This window comes from Haemorhous mexicanus, chromosome 1, assembly GCF_027477595.1.
Source record: "Haemorhous mexicanus isolate bHaeMex1 chromosome 1, bHaeMex1.pri, whole genome shotgun sequence".
NCBI classification, from domain to species: domain Eukaryota; kingdom Metazoa; phylum Chordata; class Aves; order Passeriformes; family Fringillidae; genus Haemorhous; species Haemorhous mexicanus.
The window spans coordinates 129888014-129909198 of record NC_082341.1 but is presented as its reverse complement, the minus strand read 5'-3'; positions in this window follow the sequence as shown (position 1 = coordinate 129909198).

Here is a 21185-nt window from a genome sequence, read left to right as displayed (position 1 = left end):
CTGCAAACAAACTCTGTGTTTCCTTGGCTTTTCCTGATGCAACCTGTAAATTCTTCTTAAGTTAAATGCAAAATCTCCTCTCCAACAGAATATTAGTTTTCAACTTTTGATTTCCTTAGGCAAATGAAATAAATGTTTACTTCAGTACAAACTACAGTTTTTCCAGATCTGGAAACAGTGACAGAATAAAAACAAAGGACTGCTCACCTACTCTTCACTTATTTATTTACTGTCATCTCCATTTATGTGACATAACCCATCTCTCTCTTCCTCTTCTAAAGAAAATTTTAGTTTCATTTATTTTTCCAGAGATTTGGAATTAAAATAATGATAGCTAAATTCCTAACTAAATACAGATATGTGTTTAGGAGCCTAGTATTTGGCACTTTCACTCTATACAAAGGTCACATAAAAATGTCATGAGAGCTGGAGACTTTCCAAAACAGGATAAGTGCAGCAGCACTGATAGTGTCGAAGGCAAAAACAATAGGGCAGGTGGGACAAATCAGCACAGAAACTGAGCACTTAGGGCTGCTGCTGTCTGTAAAGCAGTCCTGGGGCTCTCCAGGAGAATTTAGGGGGAACAGGAACTTTTTAATCTCAAGGTCTTCTTCATGTCTTACTGTAAATTAGTTTTTTTTCTTTCTTAAATTTTTTATACAGGCCAGATACTTCTGGAATGAACATCTAGGCTGAGGTACAATGTCTGTGTCTTGAAATGTACTTTCACATTGACAAACAATCCACTTGCTGTTTTCCTAGCTTGCGTATGGGCCTAGCCTAGAAATATTGGCAGTCTGATGCTGTGTATAAATAGCATTATTTAAAGCAATCAGCTTCATCAGGCACCCACCCCAGGCAATGAAGTCCTGGCTGAGTTTAAAATACCACACTCAGATTCCTCTCCCACTGGTCACTCTTTGTGTAAGTTTGTTAAGGCTCTGTCACACCCCTGTTTCGCCTGCATCTCCTGAGATGATGGAAATTGCCTGCATGGGGTATTCATCCTCCAGTTGCTGCAGGTCTGGCAGCATTCCCTGCCTCTGCCCTCTCTGACATCTGCTGGGGAAGGAGAAACAAGCTGTCATGGCAAGAGCCCCTCTCAGCCACTGTGCTCCCGTGGGGAGCACTGAAATCAAATGAAAGCCCTATCTGGACTCCATGTACTGAAGCTGTTTCCTTGGACTGAGCAAAATTTGGCAATTTGTGATAGAAAACATTTCCTGGTGATGTATAGCTAAATAGTGAATAGCAGAACAGTGGACCCTGCACCCCACATGGAGTGGAGCAGAAAATATAGGCTCTCCTATAGCTTTGGACTTTGCTTGTCCATCTCCTTGAAGTTCATTTTGGGAGCAACTGTATTCCTGTAAAGTGAATTCCCACACATCCAGGTGCCCAGCTTCAGACCTGCCGGTGTTTTACACAGAAACCTTGCCACCTGCTGGGACAGTTTGACTGGACAGTGAGTGTGTGGCTGGGCAGCTCTAGAAATAGCAAAGATTTGGGGAGGGGGACTGGGCTGTGTTATTAAAGCAATTGTGCTTCATAAGAAGTCCTCGCCGCTTACCGCATTTTTCCAAGCAGCAACGCATTATGCTGCTGAACACTGTGCTGTTTCTAACTTGCTCAACTGTGCCTTTTAAGACTTTGCTACCTTGCCTAATTTTCATTTTGGTTTAAAGATGTTCTGCTGCTTTCGGGAATACTAAGGAGTGAAAGGTTAGTGCTGAAGGGATAATCACTCAGAAACAAATAGGCTGATACCATGAAAAAATTGCCTTCAGAAATCCTGGAATTTAGATGTAATCAAGGTCTTTGTTAGGGAGGCAATTAGAGCATATCCTCGCCATTTCAATGAAAAATGTTGTGGTTGGATATTGGCCATCTGCTGCAGATGAGAAACACAAGAAAATGTTATTTGGACTAAAGGGCACAACAACATTGGGAATAATATTGTGCCTGAGATGCTACAGAGGGAAAGCTGTGTTGGCATTCATGCAGTATTTTCAAAGGAAAGTTTGCCTTTTTTTTACCTTTCAAGAAGCAAATCAATGTTTAAACATACTTTCCTCAGATGTTATGAAAAATTTTAAAACTAAAATTAGAAGAAATGCAATCATTCAGGGATTAGGAAGGGTGAGGTGAATGCATTGCAGCTGGGTTTGTTTCCAGTTTCTCAGTGAAGAATTAATAAAATTATTTAAAAATCTTTTTTATATTTGCTATAATGTGATCACCAGTATCAATCATACTATTTGTGAGAAGATGAGGGAGGAAGAAAGGGTTTTCTATTAAATTCAAACTAAACATGCTCCATGTCACACTCCCTTGGGGATGAGACTTCTTACAAGAGGCACCTGTGCCAACAATGGTCTCAAAACCACTGCAAGGATCCATCTGTCTTTCAAGCCCCTAATTACTCGCCCAACACGAATGTTTTAATTTCATTTAACAAGAGATAAAGCAGTTGGATTATGAAAGGTTAGGTGCATAAATGTCCTTACTTTCCAGATAGGAACTGAGCCCTCTGGCCGGGAGCACAGGAACCAAGATTAAGACTCTCTCCGGTGCTTCCTTTTTCTGGGGATTTTGATGTAATCAAGAAGCATCATAACAGTTTATCCTGGCTCTGTCTCCACTTGGGCAGAGAGCATGTTGTGAAATACAGGCACAATCACTATGGTCCAAGTTAATGACTTCAGAAAAGTAGTGTCAAGGAAGAAAATATTTTTAAAGCATGGGGGCCTATTTGGATGAGGCATTTCAAACCTATCTCATTTTCCTCTCACAGGGTGACAAGTTGTGTGCATGGAAGAACAATAGTAGTCACCTCTGATGACTTCTGAAGTGTTGTAACAAGATGACCAAAGACATCAGCCTACAAGAAGGTCTACAAGAAAATTGGAGAGGGACTTTTTGCAAGGCATGTAGTGAGAGGACAAGGGGACGTGACCTTAAAATAAGGACAGGTTTAGATTGAACATAAGGAAATTCTTTACTCTGAGGGTGATGAGGCACTGGAACGGGTTGCCCAGAGAAGTTGTGGATGCCCCATCCCTGGAAATGTTCAAAGCCAGGTAAGATGGGGCTTTGGGTAACCTGGTCTAGTGAAAGGTGTCCTTGCCCATGGCAGGTGGGGTTGGAACTGGATGATCTGCAGGGTGTCTTCAAAACCAAACCATTCAGTGACTCTGTGTCTATAATTACACTATAAATTAGACCAGATAAAGCTGCTGCTACAGAGAGGGTACAAACTGATGCAAAAACCTTACTTCACCAGCCAATGGTTCAAAGTGGAAGGATGGATTTAATGGGTTTGTGCTGATCCAGTCCTGTTCAATCTTCTCAGCAATAATGATGTTACTGTTTGTGGAATGTACAGAGCTGAGAGAACATGCAAGCACACCAGAGGGCAGGTTCAAATTCAAATGATCCCAACAAACTCACGTAGCAGTTTGAAAAGCCAGAGGGATATTTAAGAGGAAAAAAACACACTAAGCAATATGAGCAAAAGCACAAATACTAGATGGAGAACAAGCAAGAACTAGAGCAAACAGTGTGGTTTTACAGCAGATCACAGACTGAAAGTGAGTGGTGAATGTGGCCTTACCAAAAAACTCAAATATCCTATCAGGATGCACAGCCCAGAGGATGGCCAGCAAGCTGCAGTCATCCACATGCTCTGCTTGTCACTACTAAAGCTCCTGGGATGCATTCTCAGGTCTGAGCAAGGCTGTCCAAAATGAATGGATCAATGCAGACAATTCAGAGGAAAGCAATGAGGCCCAAAAAACATTCTTTGAATAGAAATGTGAAATTACTAGGGAGAAGAGATTCAGGGAAGTGGGACTGGTCAAAGCACAGAAGTCTTGTATTGACACACCAAATTCCTTGGATAGGTGAGATGTGCAATAAATGTAGATCTACACATAGAACTACCTATTCATACACGTGGTTTAGTCACATCCAGGGATACAGAGCCAAGCTCCTGTTCTCCACCTCTGAAACTGTCATGGAGTCAAAGCAGCAGAGGCTAAATCATGTCTGCAGCACCTGCTGTGAGAGTCATCATTCAGTGCACCTCTCCTCAGCTTCACAAGTACATGTTCTCACAGGTCAGAGCATGAGGAAGAGGCAATTTGAACAAGAACTACAGCAAAAGAGTAGAATACTCAAAGCACAAACAGCATTCCTGATTTTATTCTACTGCTTACATTTTCTATCTGATTGGGCATAAAAAATAGGAGATTGAAGTTACTTGTACCTGAAACATATTGGCAACAAGTTATTCCTTTGTCCAAGGTTTACAAGCAGCTGGAAGTTGGATCATTTGAGAGGAAAGAAAAAAAAGAAGACAGAGAGAGAGGAAAAAATGCTAAATTACCTAAAAACCCTTAAATCTCACATTGTTTCAGAGCTGATGAAGTGCTTGCAAAGTAGAAGACACTGCATTTCCTGAAAAAAACCTATACTTGTCACCCTGACACAGTTATGGATCAGATTGTGATTAAATCAGTTGGTTAGAGTGTGGCGCTAATAAGACCAAGGTTGTGGATTCAATCCCTGTATTGGCCATTCACTCAAGAGTTGAACTTGATCATTTTGGGTCCCTTCCAGTTCAGAATATTCTGTGATCTGGGAAGTGTCATCTTCCCAACGATTTTCTAGGATCAGGAAAGAATTGCTATATTTTTCTTTGACACAAGTTTCAGATTATTCATAGAGCCTGTGAAAATAATTGAAGAATGTACCTTTGGACTTAATTTTAACTATACTCCAAACAGAGTTCTTCCCTGAAATCCATAAGCTCTGAATTCTCAGAATCTGCCTGTGTGGTACCTATGAGCACTTTGGGGTAGGAGATGTACATTGGACTGATAAAATATTCTGGATATCCAAAATATCCAGATATTCCAGATACATTGGACTGGAAGATTTTCTCAAGCTCCACATCAACAACAGCTCTTCCATCTGGAAACTCCCCTGACAGCTCCTGGTTGGCAACACAGGGGCATCAATATGATTTATATTTTTGATATAAGGCTGTGCTCTCAGAATTAATATCTTAACAATAGTTAAAGTGATAAGGCCAATGGTATTTCTTCACTGCTCAGATAAGTTCAGTTACCTCTAGCTTTGTCAGCTACTGCTGGGTATCTACTGGGCACCTTCTGGAGGCAGAGTTCATCGAGACAGACAGAGGGACCATCCCCAGCCACTTGCAGAATACATAATTCCTGAAAAATATCCAGCATGGAAGATAGCAATTAGGCCAGTCAAAACCAACTCTCTGAAAAAGGCCCTGCCGTGTTGAGGCTGGGCTGATACCCCCTGATCATGGTGTGCACTGCTCCAGGTAGCAGTCACAGCCAGTTTGCTTCCTCCATGTGAGATCCTGCCCTGTGCACCTGCAGATTTCACCTCTTACAGACAAAGGTCTGGGATGTACCCCCACTCAGGCTACAAGTGCAGTTTCTGTTGCCTGTCTACATCCATTCCTATCCAGGAAGGCTACAGAGGGAGGGATTTGGCACGGTTCCCCCAGTGGTTTACAGCATCCTGCTCTGGTGGAATCACCATCTTAGATCTATTTGGCCACAAAAAATCAAAACCACCAAACAAAGTCAAGCCTCTACATGGCAATTAGATGAGTGGCCATAACCACAAGGGGATTAAAGCACATCTTTTCTCCTTTTTCCCTATAGCTCAAGCTTGTTCCTCCTGGCAACCCACACTGCTCACAGCACACTGTCCCCATATCTGTTTTTACCAGACACACACCAGCTGTTCTCTGCCTCTTCTTCTAACTCCATATTTTCCATACCTGCTTAAATGACTGGTTTAATTTAAGGTCCCATTATGCAACTTTATCCTGATCATCAGGGAGGGAAACAGAAGAGAACCTGTCCATGTTTGTCTGAGTGCTGAATGTTTGAGTCTGTGCTGGCCATGAATATAGGTGTATGTGTAGCATGTGTGTGGCCACGTGCACCTTTTGGCCAGTCCTGCTGCTGACTGTCTGAGGCAGAGATCTGCATCAGCCTCACCTTTGTGGGGCCACTGAATTCAGTAAACCCAGACAGATATCCCTGCTCTGCCTCCTGTGACTCAGCCACATCTTCCAATACATTGCCATCCCTCAGTCAAGCCCTGCTTTCACAGTGAGCTTTAACATGTATACTACTTGATCTGGATCTAAGTGAATTGCTGAATTTATCACTCCTCTCTGATGTCCTTAATGCAGTGTAGACATTTTCCCCTAACCCACCATGGATATCAATATTTGAAATACATCTCTAGTACAATTCTTGGAAAATGGCAAACACCTTCAGGTAATACTTTAGCTGACCTATTTTAAATATCTTCTTTCAGAGATGAATAACAGCTTAGAAATATGCTTTTTTATTGACTGCCTGAAAAAGGATTTATGTTATTGTCTGGTACTTGATGTAACAGCTCACTGAGCTGAAGTTTTGGTTGTTCTCACCACTATTTTGGCTGACAGGTCTGTGGCTGAGCTCTCTTTGGTGTCAGAACCCCAAGGATTATACAGCTGGAGAGTGGTGGTGTGCTGGTGATGCAATGAAAACCCTCACAAATCTCTGACTCTGTGCCAGTGACACCCCACAGTGTCCATTTGGGTAATTCAGTCCGTGTTCTCCAAACAGGATCAATTCTGTTGACATGTCTGAAGATCATCTACTGAGATGAGCAGAGAAGATGACCTGTTTCCTTCCACTCAGCTGTGAAAGCATGGTCTCAATCATACACAGGCATGTGTGGTTAAACGTGGTGCTGGGTTTTTGCCTCTGCATGCCTGCACTGTCTTGCTTGCTGCTGCCTCTCTTCCTGCTCTTTCAATGGCTTTGACAGCCTGTCCTGCTTCTTGGGCTAAGTGGTTGGGCAGTACTGATGGCTGCTTTCCAGCTGATTTCCTATCCTAACTCAAAAGTAGCTTAATTTTTATTTTAATTTTAGTGTGGGGAAAATGTGTGGGAATCTGGGGAACGAGAAAGTCCTTCTTGACTAAATGAAATATGCTGTTGTATTGTCATAACCTAGTTTGGACTCCCAGAAGACTCACATGAACCTGACACACACTCAAAATACTGGAAGCAAAACCAACTTTAAATCTTTGTTCCTCATTTGTTTCTAAAAATACTGCAGTTTTTCTACTCGCAAAGTAGCAAAAAAAATAGAAAGGAGATTCTCAACTTTCCTTTCAGATCTTTCATCAGGAAATTACTCAGGACTCTGCAGAGCAGTCTTTGCAATGAGTTTCTCTTCTCTTGGTAAGTCTGTGGAGAGAACTTTCAGCAGACAGGGAAAGGGTGAAACATGGAAATTATGTTAGAGTTCAACAAAGCATGATGTTTATGTCCCAGAGAAAAGGGGAACATCACCCCAGGGACTTGAGCTGAGTATCTACATGGTGATCACATGATGGAACATTGAGATCCAAAGCCAGGCAATGGAAATGTGACCAGCGTCACTCCCAGGTGTGGTGCAAGGATGTACCACAGCCAAGAGGAAGGGAAGTCCTTTTTTCAATAGCAGAAAATTCTCCAAGCACCATCTGGATTTGAATAGAAGCACTCGTTAAAGGAAATAACTTGTAAATGATGACACTACCCTTTGCAATTCTCATGGCTTTCTACACACATCCTTCTCACAGCACACAAACAAACACACAGAGAGCTGATCTACTCCTGCTGTTTACAAACGCAGTCCCTCAAACTGTGACAAAGACAGGACATGGCCAAAGGACAGAAAACCTGAGATATCTTCTTTAGAGTCCAAATGTGTGATCGAGAGCATAAACCTGCTTTCCTTAGTTAACCCAAGCAATCCATTCGTTTTCCTTAGTTAACCCAAGCAATCCATTCGTTTTCCTTAGTTAACCCAAGCAATCCATTAGTTTTCCTTAGTTAGCCCAAGAAATCCATGAGCTTAAAAAGCAGTAATTAGTTGATTGATTCCTGTGCAATGACTCATGGGGAAGAGGTAACACTGAAGGCTTAGCAAGGCTATATCACTACACATTTTAGTCTTTCGTTCTGAGGCTTTTCTATGACATCGGCCTGCTGTTTGGTCTTACAAAAACCCCAAGAACTCTCAAAGATTTGAGCTCAGTAAGAGTTTGTGGAAAAGTAAAAAAACTCAACAATATATATTGTTAATTCTTATACCCTACAATATTAATTGAAAATAACACTATTTTTTTTTTCTTGTGTATTTGATATCTGTCCATAGATTGTAAAAGAGTTCTTCATCCTTTTGGGAACTTCATCTACAATTTCTATAGAAAATATGTTTTCTTCCATCAAAATGTGTGATTTTTTTTTTTCTCTAAATATACTTCTATTTTCTCTCTTGGATGTGACTAGCCCCTACACTAATAAGACAAAAAGTACAGGATGACAATTTAAACATTCCTGAAAAGGATGCATTATCTGATGGAGTTCTCTTGTTGCTAGCAATATGAAAGCAGAGCAATTTGTTACTAGATCTTCTGGATAAATGTGGAGGACATTTATAATCCAACTGCAACAATATGATGAAACCAGGACTAGCAGCCTTTGTGGTAAACTGTACTGACAGAGAGGACAGTTTCTGTCTCAAGGAATTCATGGTACAAGGAACCAGAGTATTGCACTTGTCTCTGAGAAGGCAGATCTACTGCTGTGTGGCAGCTAAGTAGTAATGGAGAAAAAGTTGCTCCTTTTGGAATCGCTGCTAAGAGAGATTCTGTAGTAAATACAAGCAGTTTCCATGGGCTGGAGAATATTCTCAAAGGTGAGGCTGCACACTTGTCCTTGAAAAACTGATTCCTTTCATCTTTTCAGAACTCATTTCTTTTGGGGTTTGTCCAACAGTGGAGTTCACTCCCTTGCTGGCACAGCCAAACTACAACATCTAAGTGGGTGAATATCCAAAAATGTAACAAGCAGCCACTGGTAGCTGCTAATCACAGCATCTGGGAAGTGATGCTCATTTTGAAAAAAAACAGACTAGATTTGGCACACAACATGTCTTCTCCCCTACCAGCACAACATTTGCTGTTCTGTCATCTTCTTGAGGAGATCTGATCCATGTTTGTATATCCACAGCAAGGCAAATTGTTTTTTACTGTGCCATGTTCACAACCACACTCACTGAGGACAATCGAGTCACATTCATAGAGGTGGAAACTAGAACATGACAATTGGATCACCACAGGTGAATGGCTGGTGTGGCAGGTAGGTGAAAAGGATGGAGTGTCAAGATGCAGAGGGAAAATTGTTTTGTAGGCCATTTTGTAGAGAACCCATAAGCACAGCACCTTGCACTGACTTGTTTGTTGTTTGAGCACACTGCTTTTCTTTTCCACTTCAGTCAGCATGACAATCTGCCTCCCAAGACACTCCCAGGTCACATAAAAAAGGCTGACACTGATTTCAATGTGAAGGAAGAAAACCCTTTCAATGAAGAGAAAAGAGTATTTTCTATTTTTCCACTATTAATCCAAACAAAAGGACGTGCTCTGGAGTCTGGCTCTGTAAGTACTGGGCCAAAAAGCACCTCAGACAACACTGATCTTCAGCATGGTAATTGAGTGTACACTGTCACCTGTGGCAAACAATAGCAGGAAATCCAGCCCTCAGGCAACGGAAGGCTCCAACATATAAAATCCAACACATGTATTATTTATTTCTACATTAGGCATGAAACCCAAGATGGATTGAATGGTTGAAGAATAACTCCATGCAATGTTTGTAGGCAGGAAATAAAAGCTATTTATAAGTGCTTAATAAGAACACTTTCTTTTGTTCAAGAATAAAGTTTCTGTATAAAAACTGGTGAAAGACATCATACTATTTTTGTCCTCTGAATGTTCTCCAATCAGAAAAAGAAAAATAATAACAAAAAATATGGCCACATTTGTTAGAAAGTAATCTGTTTAGATTGAGAATACTCAGAGGAAAAAAATCATTAATCAGTTGTTTAAAAATACTCTTAGTGAACAGGAAAAGGCAGAAAAGATTTCTTCCAAAGATCCCACTTTTGTTCAGCACTGGTTTGACACTTTCCAACATACTTCACTTTAGAGTTTCATGCCAGTCTCTCCTCTCCCCAGGTAATGTACCCAAGCCCTTTTCCTCACTTGTGCACTGCTTTATTGGCTGCAGGTCATTCCTTGTCTCAGGTTTCCCTCTCACAGAGTCTGAAGATGACAAGTTTGGGCATCTTGTGCTAAGGATTTTAGAGATTTCAATGGATAGGGCTTGGTGGTTTATGTTGTATCTTTTTGTAAAGTTGCCCAAACAGCTCTAGAAATGTGATCCAACAGCTGGCATGGCTTCCTCTGTAAATGGATTTGCCTGCATTTTTGTGCAGGCTTTTTTGAGAGTGCGGAATTTTTTGTGGGGTAGCTTACACACATAAATATGTAATGAAGCCCTGTGAACATTGGCGAGAATAGAGTGAATAAGATGATTTCCCATTACCTAATTTTCCTGGAAGAAAGTAGCTTTGAATTAAAATGGAGAGACCACAAACTCCAGATTAGGGTACCTTGAAGATAAAGTTCAGTGAAAGAGTGAAAGAAACCCACACTACTTGTAACTGAAAAGGCAAAAATGCTTTGATGAAAATAAAAGCAACAGTTTTAAAAGTCCATTTCCTAGGTCATGCCCAGCCTCTCACCCATCAGCACCCCACAATCCTTCTCAGCAGGGCTGCTCTTGATGTGTTCACCCTGTGTTGATACCCTGACCCAGGTGCAGCACCTTGCACTTGGCCTTGTTAAACTACTACAATATTATTGATAGGCACCATCAAAATGTATTTAGGATGTCACAAAGGTAAAAATCTGTGACAAATATTTGCTAGCACTTGTAAAAAATGAAGACAATGTGTATGACACATCCAGTTGGTGGACATGGAGTTGCTATTACTAAAAGCAGGCAACACTGGTGGTAACTTGACAGAGTTCCAGCATAGCTCCACCTCATCCAACTACAAAATGTTTTCATCCTCTACACAAAAAAGTGCTTAGACAGTCTTCATTCATGCCCCACATTTTTTTAAAAGCTTCATTTCCTAGTTTGCTTTTGATGATTTTCTGAAGTTATCATCTTACTGTTTTGCTGTGTCTATTGGATATTTTATGAACTATTTTAAAAGACTTCTGAGGCATCATGTTGCTGGAGGAAACTGGAATATTGTTCTCCAGCCGGATGTTTTAACACAGCCAGCTGCCTTTCATGTAGTACAGAGGCAGGGGAGGTTGATGCCACCTTAGGGGAAGGAAGATTTCTAGAAGTGCAGATCTAGCACATGTTGCATGCCATTGCACAGAAATCCCAACTCTCAGAAATGCTTAACTAGCCCTCATTATTCCATTTGCATCAGCCCCAAACATAGGGAACCTTAAAAAACTCTCCAAACCCACAGTACTTCACAGCCCTTTAATTTGACCCAGTCCTTGCCAGCAACCACATTTTCAAGCTTTCTCTGCTAATTGATTACTGGTTATTCCATTGTTGCTTTTTCACTGGTTGTTTTGGAGTTTTTTTATGAAACTGAGGCTCTGAGATATTAATACTACTCTGAGGGAGGCAGTTTTAAGAACAGAGAAGCAAAGTAATAAACATGTTTAAATAAAGTTTAAAAAGAGATGTGAAAAGAAAGTTGATTGACTCCATAAACACAAAAGCTAGAAAAACTCTACTTTTACATGCATATAAATAGAGTGTTACATGACAGCACTGATGGACTGTATGAGTCCCATTGTACTGAAAGCTCTGTTAGAAAAAGAAGTCTGACATTTAATATTTTGTCTATTATTTCCTGCCAAGTCTTCCCCAGTCTTCTGAATCCACAGTGTGTATTGAAAGATCAACTATGCCTACCAGTATGACAAGTCTAGGAATTCTCCTTTCTTTGTTTCTCTATTTCTGTTTACTGTGTGGGCTTGTGCATTTTGGAACACTATTCACTGAGAGAGTATTTGAAAGGCCCCCAACATGTGATAGAGATTCATTAAGTCTCACTGAAACACAGCAGGTTGGAAAAGGAAGTGAAAGAATTAGATTTAATCATGAAAACCAACAATAGCTTTTGGATGTAGAACATTTAAAAAGCCATGAACAAGGTCAGCCCATGTGTTTTCTGAGCATACCACACATTGCTTGTTGCCAAACTCTCTTGGGGTGATGAGACTGAACACCTCTGAGGTAGTCTGCCACGAAAAGACAAGAATTTGCAAAGCTGGATGTCCAACAGACATGCCTGCATCACTGTTCCTTTTAAGACCTGTCTGGGATAAAAACCTCCTCAGGACAGACCCGAGTGAGAAGTTACACAGACACGCTGACCTGAAATCACTCTTTGGAGGCTGCATTAACCTTATAGGAGCTTGGTCTGCATTGCAAGGCAGCTCCAGCCTTTCCAGGCATTTGGTGTGTAATTCCCTTTCCCCAGGGGCCCAGGGAGATGGCATTTGCAGCAAGCAAGGCTGTCTGGGTGTGCGGTGTCACTGCCATTTCACTGTATGGAAGCCACTGACAGTTCCCTTCACCTCCAGTACTGCTACACCCCTCCAAGGGCTTGGGTCTGTGAACAGCAAAGCACTTTAAAAACCTCAAAGTGCTTCATGTGTTAATCCAAACCAGCATGTTCAATATGCTGTCTTCATATATTCATTATGTTATAGCTGGTTCTCTAGAAAAGCTTTCCACTGGTTTGCACTGTCCAGTTTAAAGTATGCTGGAAGGATAGGTATGGGGAGAAATCAGAAAAAAACAAATTGGCAGAAAATAAATCCCAGATTATAAAATTCATTTCCTATCCAGCAGTGAACAATGTCCCAGAAGATCAGAAAAAGCAGCTGCACATATAAAGTCCTGGGCTTTTTACTTGTACAAGAGAGGAAAATAGTAAATCAGTGATTACAGAGTCATGTACTTTTCTTGGTATTTTAAATATGTATTAAATAATCATGTGAGTGCTTCAGTGCCCAGGATTAAGGTCTATGTTAAAAAGTCACATGCATCCTAAGCCAGGGACTCTCTTGATTGTACTTATTCTTTTATTTTAAAGCTGTTTTGGGGAAGATGCAGTTAACCAAACATGGCTCACAAAGTTTTTGAGGCCAATAAACTGCATTACAGCATATTTCTATTGAATTTGTTTTAGTGACTGATTAGAGAATCTTATATTCATTAAGAATTAGTGCTTTCTAACATTAATGGTATGACTTATTACCACACAGAGAACTCAGCATGGTACTAAGAAATGGGAGAAATTTCCACATTCAGAGCAAGTTTATAGTTTAGCATCCCACAGTTACTACCTGTAGCCAGACAGGCAGGCACTTCAAGACCTGACATGACCCATGACATCCAAAACATTTGCTTTTCAGCCTTTTTCAGTATTTTACCTTACTCTGAAGGTAATATTTGCTGTCTTGAGATATACTGTTCATTTCCACACTGCCAGTTGCAACAGGGACAAAGGAAAAACCTGTCATGAGAAACAGGTACTTTGGGGGGAAAGGAAGCAGTAGGATTTTGTTTATATATTCTTGCAAGTGTCAAAGTGCATGAGTAGCCTATAAAGCAATGCTAATGCATAGCTTTATTTTCTTCCTCCATATCACTTTAGGTCAAAAGATTTTCAAGGGCAAGAGGGCACTGAACTTGCTTCTAAAAATAAATGTCTAGCAGATGAGCATAAAGAAATGTGTAAGTTGACAAATAATTAAAAGAAAAATGAAAAGGCCAGATTTTAGGGCTATGCTCCTCATGCATCTGTGATCCTCAGTGACAACTCTGAGGAATGTTTTCCAGCTAAAAAAAACCACCTTCTGAGTCATCACTAGCACTGACTGCATGGCACTGCTATTCTTAGTTATCTCTTGACAGTCTGACCTAATCAGTGCAGAGTGGGACAGATTTTCCCATATATGTTTGCTCTAGCCATAAGTCATCCCTGGCCTATTACTGGGATGCATATGCCTGATGAGACACCTAATCCCTGTTACCACCCCTGGAAAGGCATGGCAGATCATGCAAAAGCTGGCACTGTAGTGAGTCTTGTGGGAAATAGAGAATGGCCCTCAGTTCACCCTCCTTCTGAGAGCTGATGATGAGAACAAGTCATCTGTGCTGGGTTCCAACTGGCAGGCCAGAGGTGCAAAGCCTACAGCTTACTTTCTGTGCCTGGAGTCATCTAGGCTTTATCAGGAGAGGAGTGCATTGGTTATCCAGAGAGTGTTTCTAAATGTTAAAAAGAATGGTAAGCAGGAAGTGATCTGGGGCAGTGAGATCTTTGAGCTGTAAGAACACACTGAGATCTGCTATTAGAAGTACCACCACAGGCAGGGAGCTACAGGCACAGCACAGCCTCTGTGGCTGGAGCTGGGATGGGTGCTCTAGAGCCAGGTCCCACCAGACAGACTTTGAAAAGCTGATTTCTTGGTCTGCCTGTGTCAAGTCATGAGACTTTGCTCAGAGAAAACAGTAAGAAATATCCCCAAAGTTGTGACATCAAAATGGCAATGGAAGAAAGGTGGTTAGAGCACCTCCTTTCCTGCAGGAGACACTGCCCTGAGGCCAAGCAATAACTTTCAAGAGGAATATTTTCACTCTCTCTCAGACATCACCTCTTTCAAAATGCAACATATTTGACTTATGCAGTACTAAGAAGTCTGAAATTCATGCATACAATCACCCTTTCAGTACAATTCCTTTTCAGAGTTGGAGTCTACAGAAAAAATAACCAAACAGTGACAACATGGGAAAAGTGAAATACCTGCTTTCTTTACCACAGCTGACAACTCACTGGTAGGCAGGAGAGCTCCTTTTAAAATTAGGGAGCCCTGAATCATCACTTTGTGCTTCATTCACTGGTCACAGTCACCTTTTCTCTAGTCCCTAGGAAGCAGTGCTGCTGCGTGCTTATATGATGCTAAAAATGTCAGCCATGGAAGCTGTGATTTCCCAGGGACAATGAAACATCATTGAAGTTAGCAGACAGGGCACACTGGGTAAGTGCCAGCATCTAAATCTGTCTTCAGGAGAGGCCTGTAAATCTGCTCCCCCATCCTCAAGTGGGGAGGTGAAACAACCGTGCATATAGGTAGGAGATACCCAGAAATATTTCATATCTATGATGTTGCCTATTAAATGCCCTTTTTTTTTTTCAAACTATGTTAATAAATCTTCATGAACAGAAACTGATCTGTATTTCTGATACACTTTTATGGTCTTCCATAAAGATGAGTCAGAGGAAGTAAAAACAACCCTCCAAACGTGATACTCGTGGCAGGTACTTGTACAGGCTCATGCCACTTTTGAGTAGCAAAGCAAGAATTACTGAATTACATCACCAAAGATGCCATATCTTTGTTAGGAAACTCCCATTATTTCAGGGGTTTTATTAAGTTATTTCAGTTTGTAAAAGGTACCTCTCATCTCCCATCTGGAGTATTGTGGAACAATTTCCCATTTCAGAGCATAGGGAGCCCCTCTAAATCCCTGCATCTTCTCCACAAGTCACCTGGAAGCACTTCCCACAGGGATACCCCACACTGCACCTTTACCTGGCCCTGTGACAGCCCTCACCTGAGGTGCCAGAGTGTCCCTGGGAGCAGCACCAGCCCATGCTCCCTGTGCCAGCCCCAGTGTTCCAGAGAGCACAGCCAGCCCAGGCCTCTTCCACACCGTGTGGCAAGTCCCCGTGCCCAGCACAAGCCAGGTTTGCACAGCTGATTGTCTCAGTGCCTCACAGGGATGCTGGGGAAAGGCAAGGAAGCCTGAAGGACACCAGGATATAATGAGCCCACTTTCCTTTTCCAGGCTATATTTTGCACAGGGTGGGGTCCAAGCAGCAGCTCTGGGAAGCAAAGGAAGCCAGTGAGCCCACCACCCACTCTCTTAGGACCATTCTCTGGGCTGGACCTTGAAGCTGAACATCGTTATAGGATCCCTCAGTAAGTGGGGCCAGGACTGAAAGCCATTTCCTGAGCAGTCTGTCAGCCTGTTCCAGCAGCCTCCCTCCTTTCCCAGGGATTCGGACCCGCTGAAGTGAGCCTGGCGCCTTGCCCCAGGCACGCTGCTGTCAGAGCCAAGCACGGGCTCTCTGCCCCAAGCCACACCACTGGTGTTCCACTCTTTAGGTAAATGTTCTCCCTTGTACCCCTGTGTGGTTAATTAGAGCTGTTCAGGTACTGTAAAAATGCAAGAACGTTCAATAAACATAATTTATAAACAGATAACACCAAACAGCCAGGCTGGAAGGCTGTTGAAACCTCTTGGAAGACTTCTGCTGTTCTCAGTGGGCTTTGGAACAGGACCAAAGGCTGTTCAGATTAGATAAAGAGAGGTTGATGTCAGGACTATAATACTTAATCTGTGTAGTAGCCAGATTAATTGCACAATGAAATTTTCATTAATTATCCCAAATTGTCTTCCATGATAGCTAGTTTAAGTATTATGTCTTACAGTCTTAAACTCTGAAACAGCAAAGCATGTGCCTAACACTGAAAATGCGATTAGTACCCTGGAATCTGTGCCCTTGTTCCTATTTTAGAGAACAGGAAGGGTTTGTAATGCTCTTGCCACCATGAACAATGGTTTTCACTGATACAGTATTAATTACAACATGCACACTCAGGGTAGATGCCTATTTCTTGTGACCATGCACTCCTTTTGCTCTTACTGCTTGAAAGATAACAGGACTAAATATATTGAATTTGAGGACAAGCATGGGTGCAGGGGAAGGAAGGAGGAAGAGAACATTAAATATGCATATATTTAAAGCAGTGCCTGCTGTTTCATCAACAGTCATTAAAAATGTTATAAAGTTCCTATTGAGAACATTTTTGTTCTTTGATATAAAATTTGTCTGTTTAAAAGGGTATCTCTGTGGTTACTGACTCTGGTGTTACTACCTAGGGAACAGAGCTTCGGGGACTGGGTAAAAGTGGGAAGTTCTCTAACTAACAAATGAGGGAACCAATTTGCTGGGTACTGATACCCACTAGGCTAAGAATGTAGTCTGTGGTGTAATAGTCTTTGGGCAGCTTCCAAACAATGCTGTGTTGTGGGAAGGAAGCTATAATGCAGTTGTGTCCCTGTCTTATATTGACTGATTTGGAATTCACTTGCTGTGCCACTGCTTACTGCAGCTAGTTTGTGAAGGAAGCTATTGTGGATGAGAGAGAGAAACAAAAAGCATTTGATCCTTGCAGCCCTCATGAGACAGCTATGAATTTATGGCCATTTTTTCTTTCCAGGCAGCAAAGGAACAGATTACTATCTTATTATAGATCAGCATTTTTACAAATGCTGAACAGCAAATGCTCCCTGGCATCGCTTACTAGGGATGTGAAAAGGAATTATTCAAATTGCTTAGAAATTGCCTGACAGCACTTTTGAGATAAAGATGCATCGAAATAAAGAGATAGCAAGGGAATTGCTCTACTGGATCAGACTGAAAGTGCTTTTAAGACCTGATGTCTAGCAGTGGCAATCCATGGGTGATGCAAAGAGCAAAGAGTGTAAGCAGAGCATGTACCAAGTGATTCTTCCCCCTCACACATCCCCCCAGACTTCAGATACCCTCAAATGAGCCCCTGCTGGAGCTCTCATGAACATTCTTACATTGAAGAGTCTGGTTGCAGCTCTGAACAAATTAATTTATACATTTGACCTCCTTAGTTTCCATGTCAGTTTCCACCATACAAAAATTTGAGTCACTACATGAAAATAATAGTAATCTGCTTCTTTTTTCTGCTGGTCAGTTAGCTGCCTGAAGTACTGGAATTCTGCAAAAGTTGAAGAGAGGAAAACAACCATTTATACTTTATCTTCCCCAGACAACTTTGTAAGTCTGTTTCACATCTGACCTTGATTATTTTTCACAAGTTAAAGATGGACTTTAGCTTGAAAGATCAAATGATTCATCAATCTTTCTGTACCTCGTTTTCTCCAGTTATAAAAAGGAGTTTCTGATGTTAGGTATATTTCTAAAATTTTAATGACACCTCCACCTCAATGTCCAGGAAAACTCAACTAACAGAATGGTTTGAGCTCTTCCTGATATTTTAGTAAACTTCCTGATACTGCAAAGTTAATGGAAATTACAGGAGCCTCATTTGCACGGAACACAGGAGTGTTGTAGGGAAAATGCTACTGTTAACTCAGTTTTCATGCAAGAAACTTGGTATGTTAGGGAGAAATAAACACCTGACTGAAAAAAGAGCTCATGTTTTGCTGTTCACTAAAATAGCAGAAAAAGCTGCACAGACATCACTCCTTTACTTTTTTCAGCTTGTGTACCTGAAAAACAGAAAGCACGAATGGTCAGTAACAAAACATTTGTGTTAGATGTGAGCACACCAACCATGTGCAACAAAGGAATGAAAATGACCTCTGATGAGGTTAGTGAGCTAACCACTGGGAATAATGTGATCCTGTCTTCTTGAATCAGAGGCAAAATTCCTAGTAGAATTCCCAGGGCAATTGATGAATCTTAATGGGTAAACCATCTTTAAAAGAGGGGTGGGGTTGTAACTTTTTAAACGTCATCTTTCAAATTCCCTGTAGACTTTAGCAAAACTATTTTGATTTTTGAAATTCCACTTCCACACAAGAGCCTTCTCCAATATGCTACCAGACTGACTAAAACTTCTGCCTGTTCAGAACCTCATGTGAAACAAAATCACTTGCTTTTTAATATAAGGGGCACAAGTCTCTGGAAAAAAAAAAAAAAAACCTTAAAAGGTATTTTGCTCTCACCTTTTAATGAACTTCTGCCTAATATGACTTCCTTGATACATTTCTTTAAACTCATAAAGATACATCAAACAGCCCTGCCCCTGTACTTTAGTGAAATTTTAGCTGGCTGCAATTATTAGAAAATTACATTATTACCTATTCAAGGCTGAAGCATGTCCAGCAACAAAGAAAATCCCTGCCCAAAGCAATAGGAATGTACTTGACTTGTGCCAGAAGACAGGACCATCAAACCTGCTTCTGTTTCCCTCTGCTGAGGTCAGGATGCTCAAGAAACAGTTCAGGTCACAGCAACATTGGACTTCCTCATGTCTGAAGGCAGCCATTTCAGGACCTCTGCCTCATTTCAAATTCCCTGTAAATTCTGAGATGATTTCTACCTAATTTATATATTTACTCCTCAGATTGATATTTAGGCATATCACTCTAAATGTTTTGTTTAGGCATTAAAAATGGTCTGTATGTCCTTGCTCTGCAAATATAAAATTCTTGTGAGCTATTGTTTTGTAGAAGTCTGATTCAGATACTTGACAAAAAACAGCAGCCTAAGACCTGGGTTTTTATTCTTGACTGCAAGAAGAATAAAGTAGGTGTGTGTAGAATGTTGCAAGAAGTGTGACACTGTCGTGCAGGCTTTCTCTGTTTGCTCACAGCAGCATTACTGCACTCCCAGGAATGTGGAATTTGCCAGGAATGGGAGGATGCTGCAGGACCATGGCTGGCTGTGGCTGGATGAGGGAAGCATTGCCAAGGTGCACATCCCAGGCTCCCTGACGTGCTGAGGCTGCTCCCCAGCAACATCCCACGGGGCACTGCAGGCCTGCTGCTCCTGGAGCAGGCACAGGAGGTAAAGCTGACAGCAGTTCTGCTTTGAAGTTCCCTCCTGGCCACAGCATTTGAGGATTTAACCCTTAAGGAGATCGGGGTTGTAGCCATCGGGATGAGAATCCTAGATTGCTTCCAAGGCTTCAATTAAATATGCCACACAATAAAAGTGCAGGCATGAGAGACCATTTGGGTTTGGCACCATGCATGGAACTAGAGTCTAATTAGGCCTTTATTGCTAACAACATCAGGTTATAACACTGCCTGCATTTCACAAGGGCTGTTTTGCAAGCTCTCTCTGGGTTAACTAACACAGGGATGCCTACACCACAAAATAGAGCTTGATGCAGGAAAAAATCATCAAAGCAGCACTGACCAAAATCTGAATTTACACAGGAGCATTCAAAAACCAGAGAGCTGTGATTCAGCTATGCCTACTGATGTTAACAGGCCATGAAATCTAATAATCAAAGAACTTTTGGGTCAGGTTGAAGGAAACAGTAGTGCAGCCAAAGAGAGTACTTTTCCCAAACTTGTGGTCAGATGAACTAATTTGTTTCTGAACTTTCACTGGGAATAACAACATTTGGACCTTAGGTCACTTGGCATTGCCTGGGTTCTGACAGAAGATGGCTTAAAATCATTCAAAAGATTTAAAACTGAGACAGGAGAACAAATAATCTCACAATACCCTCACAGGGCTAGGTAGGCATGAACAAAATGGGAACTTTCTTTCAAGACAAATATTTCCTGCACAGTTGATCACCTCAGATAAGTTTTATTTTCTCAGTATCATGAAAATTAACTTACAGGTTTCAGTCACACATAGCAAAATATTCTCAAAGGCTTATTTGTGTCATCCCAAATAATTTAACTCTACAGAAAGCAGCAGATATGGTAGTGCTTGCCTGACAGTCGGGTCCTGCTGGGTATAGATTTACATGCAGCCCTGGGGCTTTTGGCTTCTTACTCATAACTGGAAGACTGGTAGTATTTGCCAAATGCAATTTGAATTCAAGTGGTTGCTACTGAAACTGAGTAAGAATAGAGACATAAAGTCAGAGCATGATCAAGTTTCGTGACCCATCAAAACGATACAGATGTCTATTTTCTATTTTCTTATTTGTTTTTGAAATATTATTTAATGGCAAAAGAATAAAGACAGTTTTAAAACTAGTATGATAGGAAAAGAGTCAAATTAAGAATTCTTTCTGAAGTGTGTCACCTGCGATTTTGTGGTAGTGCCGTTTCTATTGCTTTCCACGTGGCACCTACTAGAGGAGTATTTAATATCTATCATTCTCCACTGTATTTTAACAAGATCTAAAATGTTAATTTAATATTTTATTTTAACTTTGTTAATCTTTTAATAACAACTTTTGCTTCATGTCACAAGATGGTTGTGATTTCCTGATGGAAGCAGTTAAAAGTTGTTTTTCAGATCCTGTCGATCAACGTAACTACACTGAACTTACTCTAGCCCCAAGTATTTATTAGAGTCTTGGGATCATCTACAACAACTCAAACTTCATAAATGCTGCAAATAACAACTAAATATTTGTTGGGGCATCCATT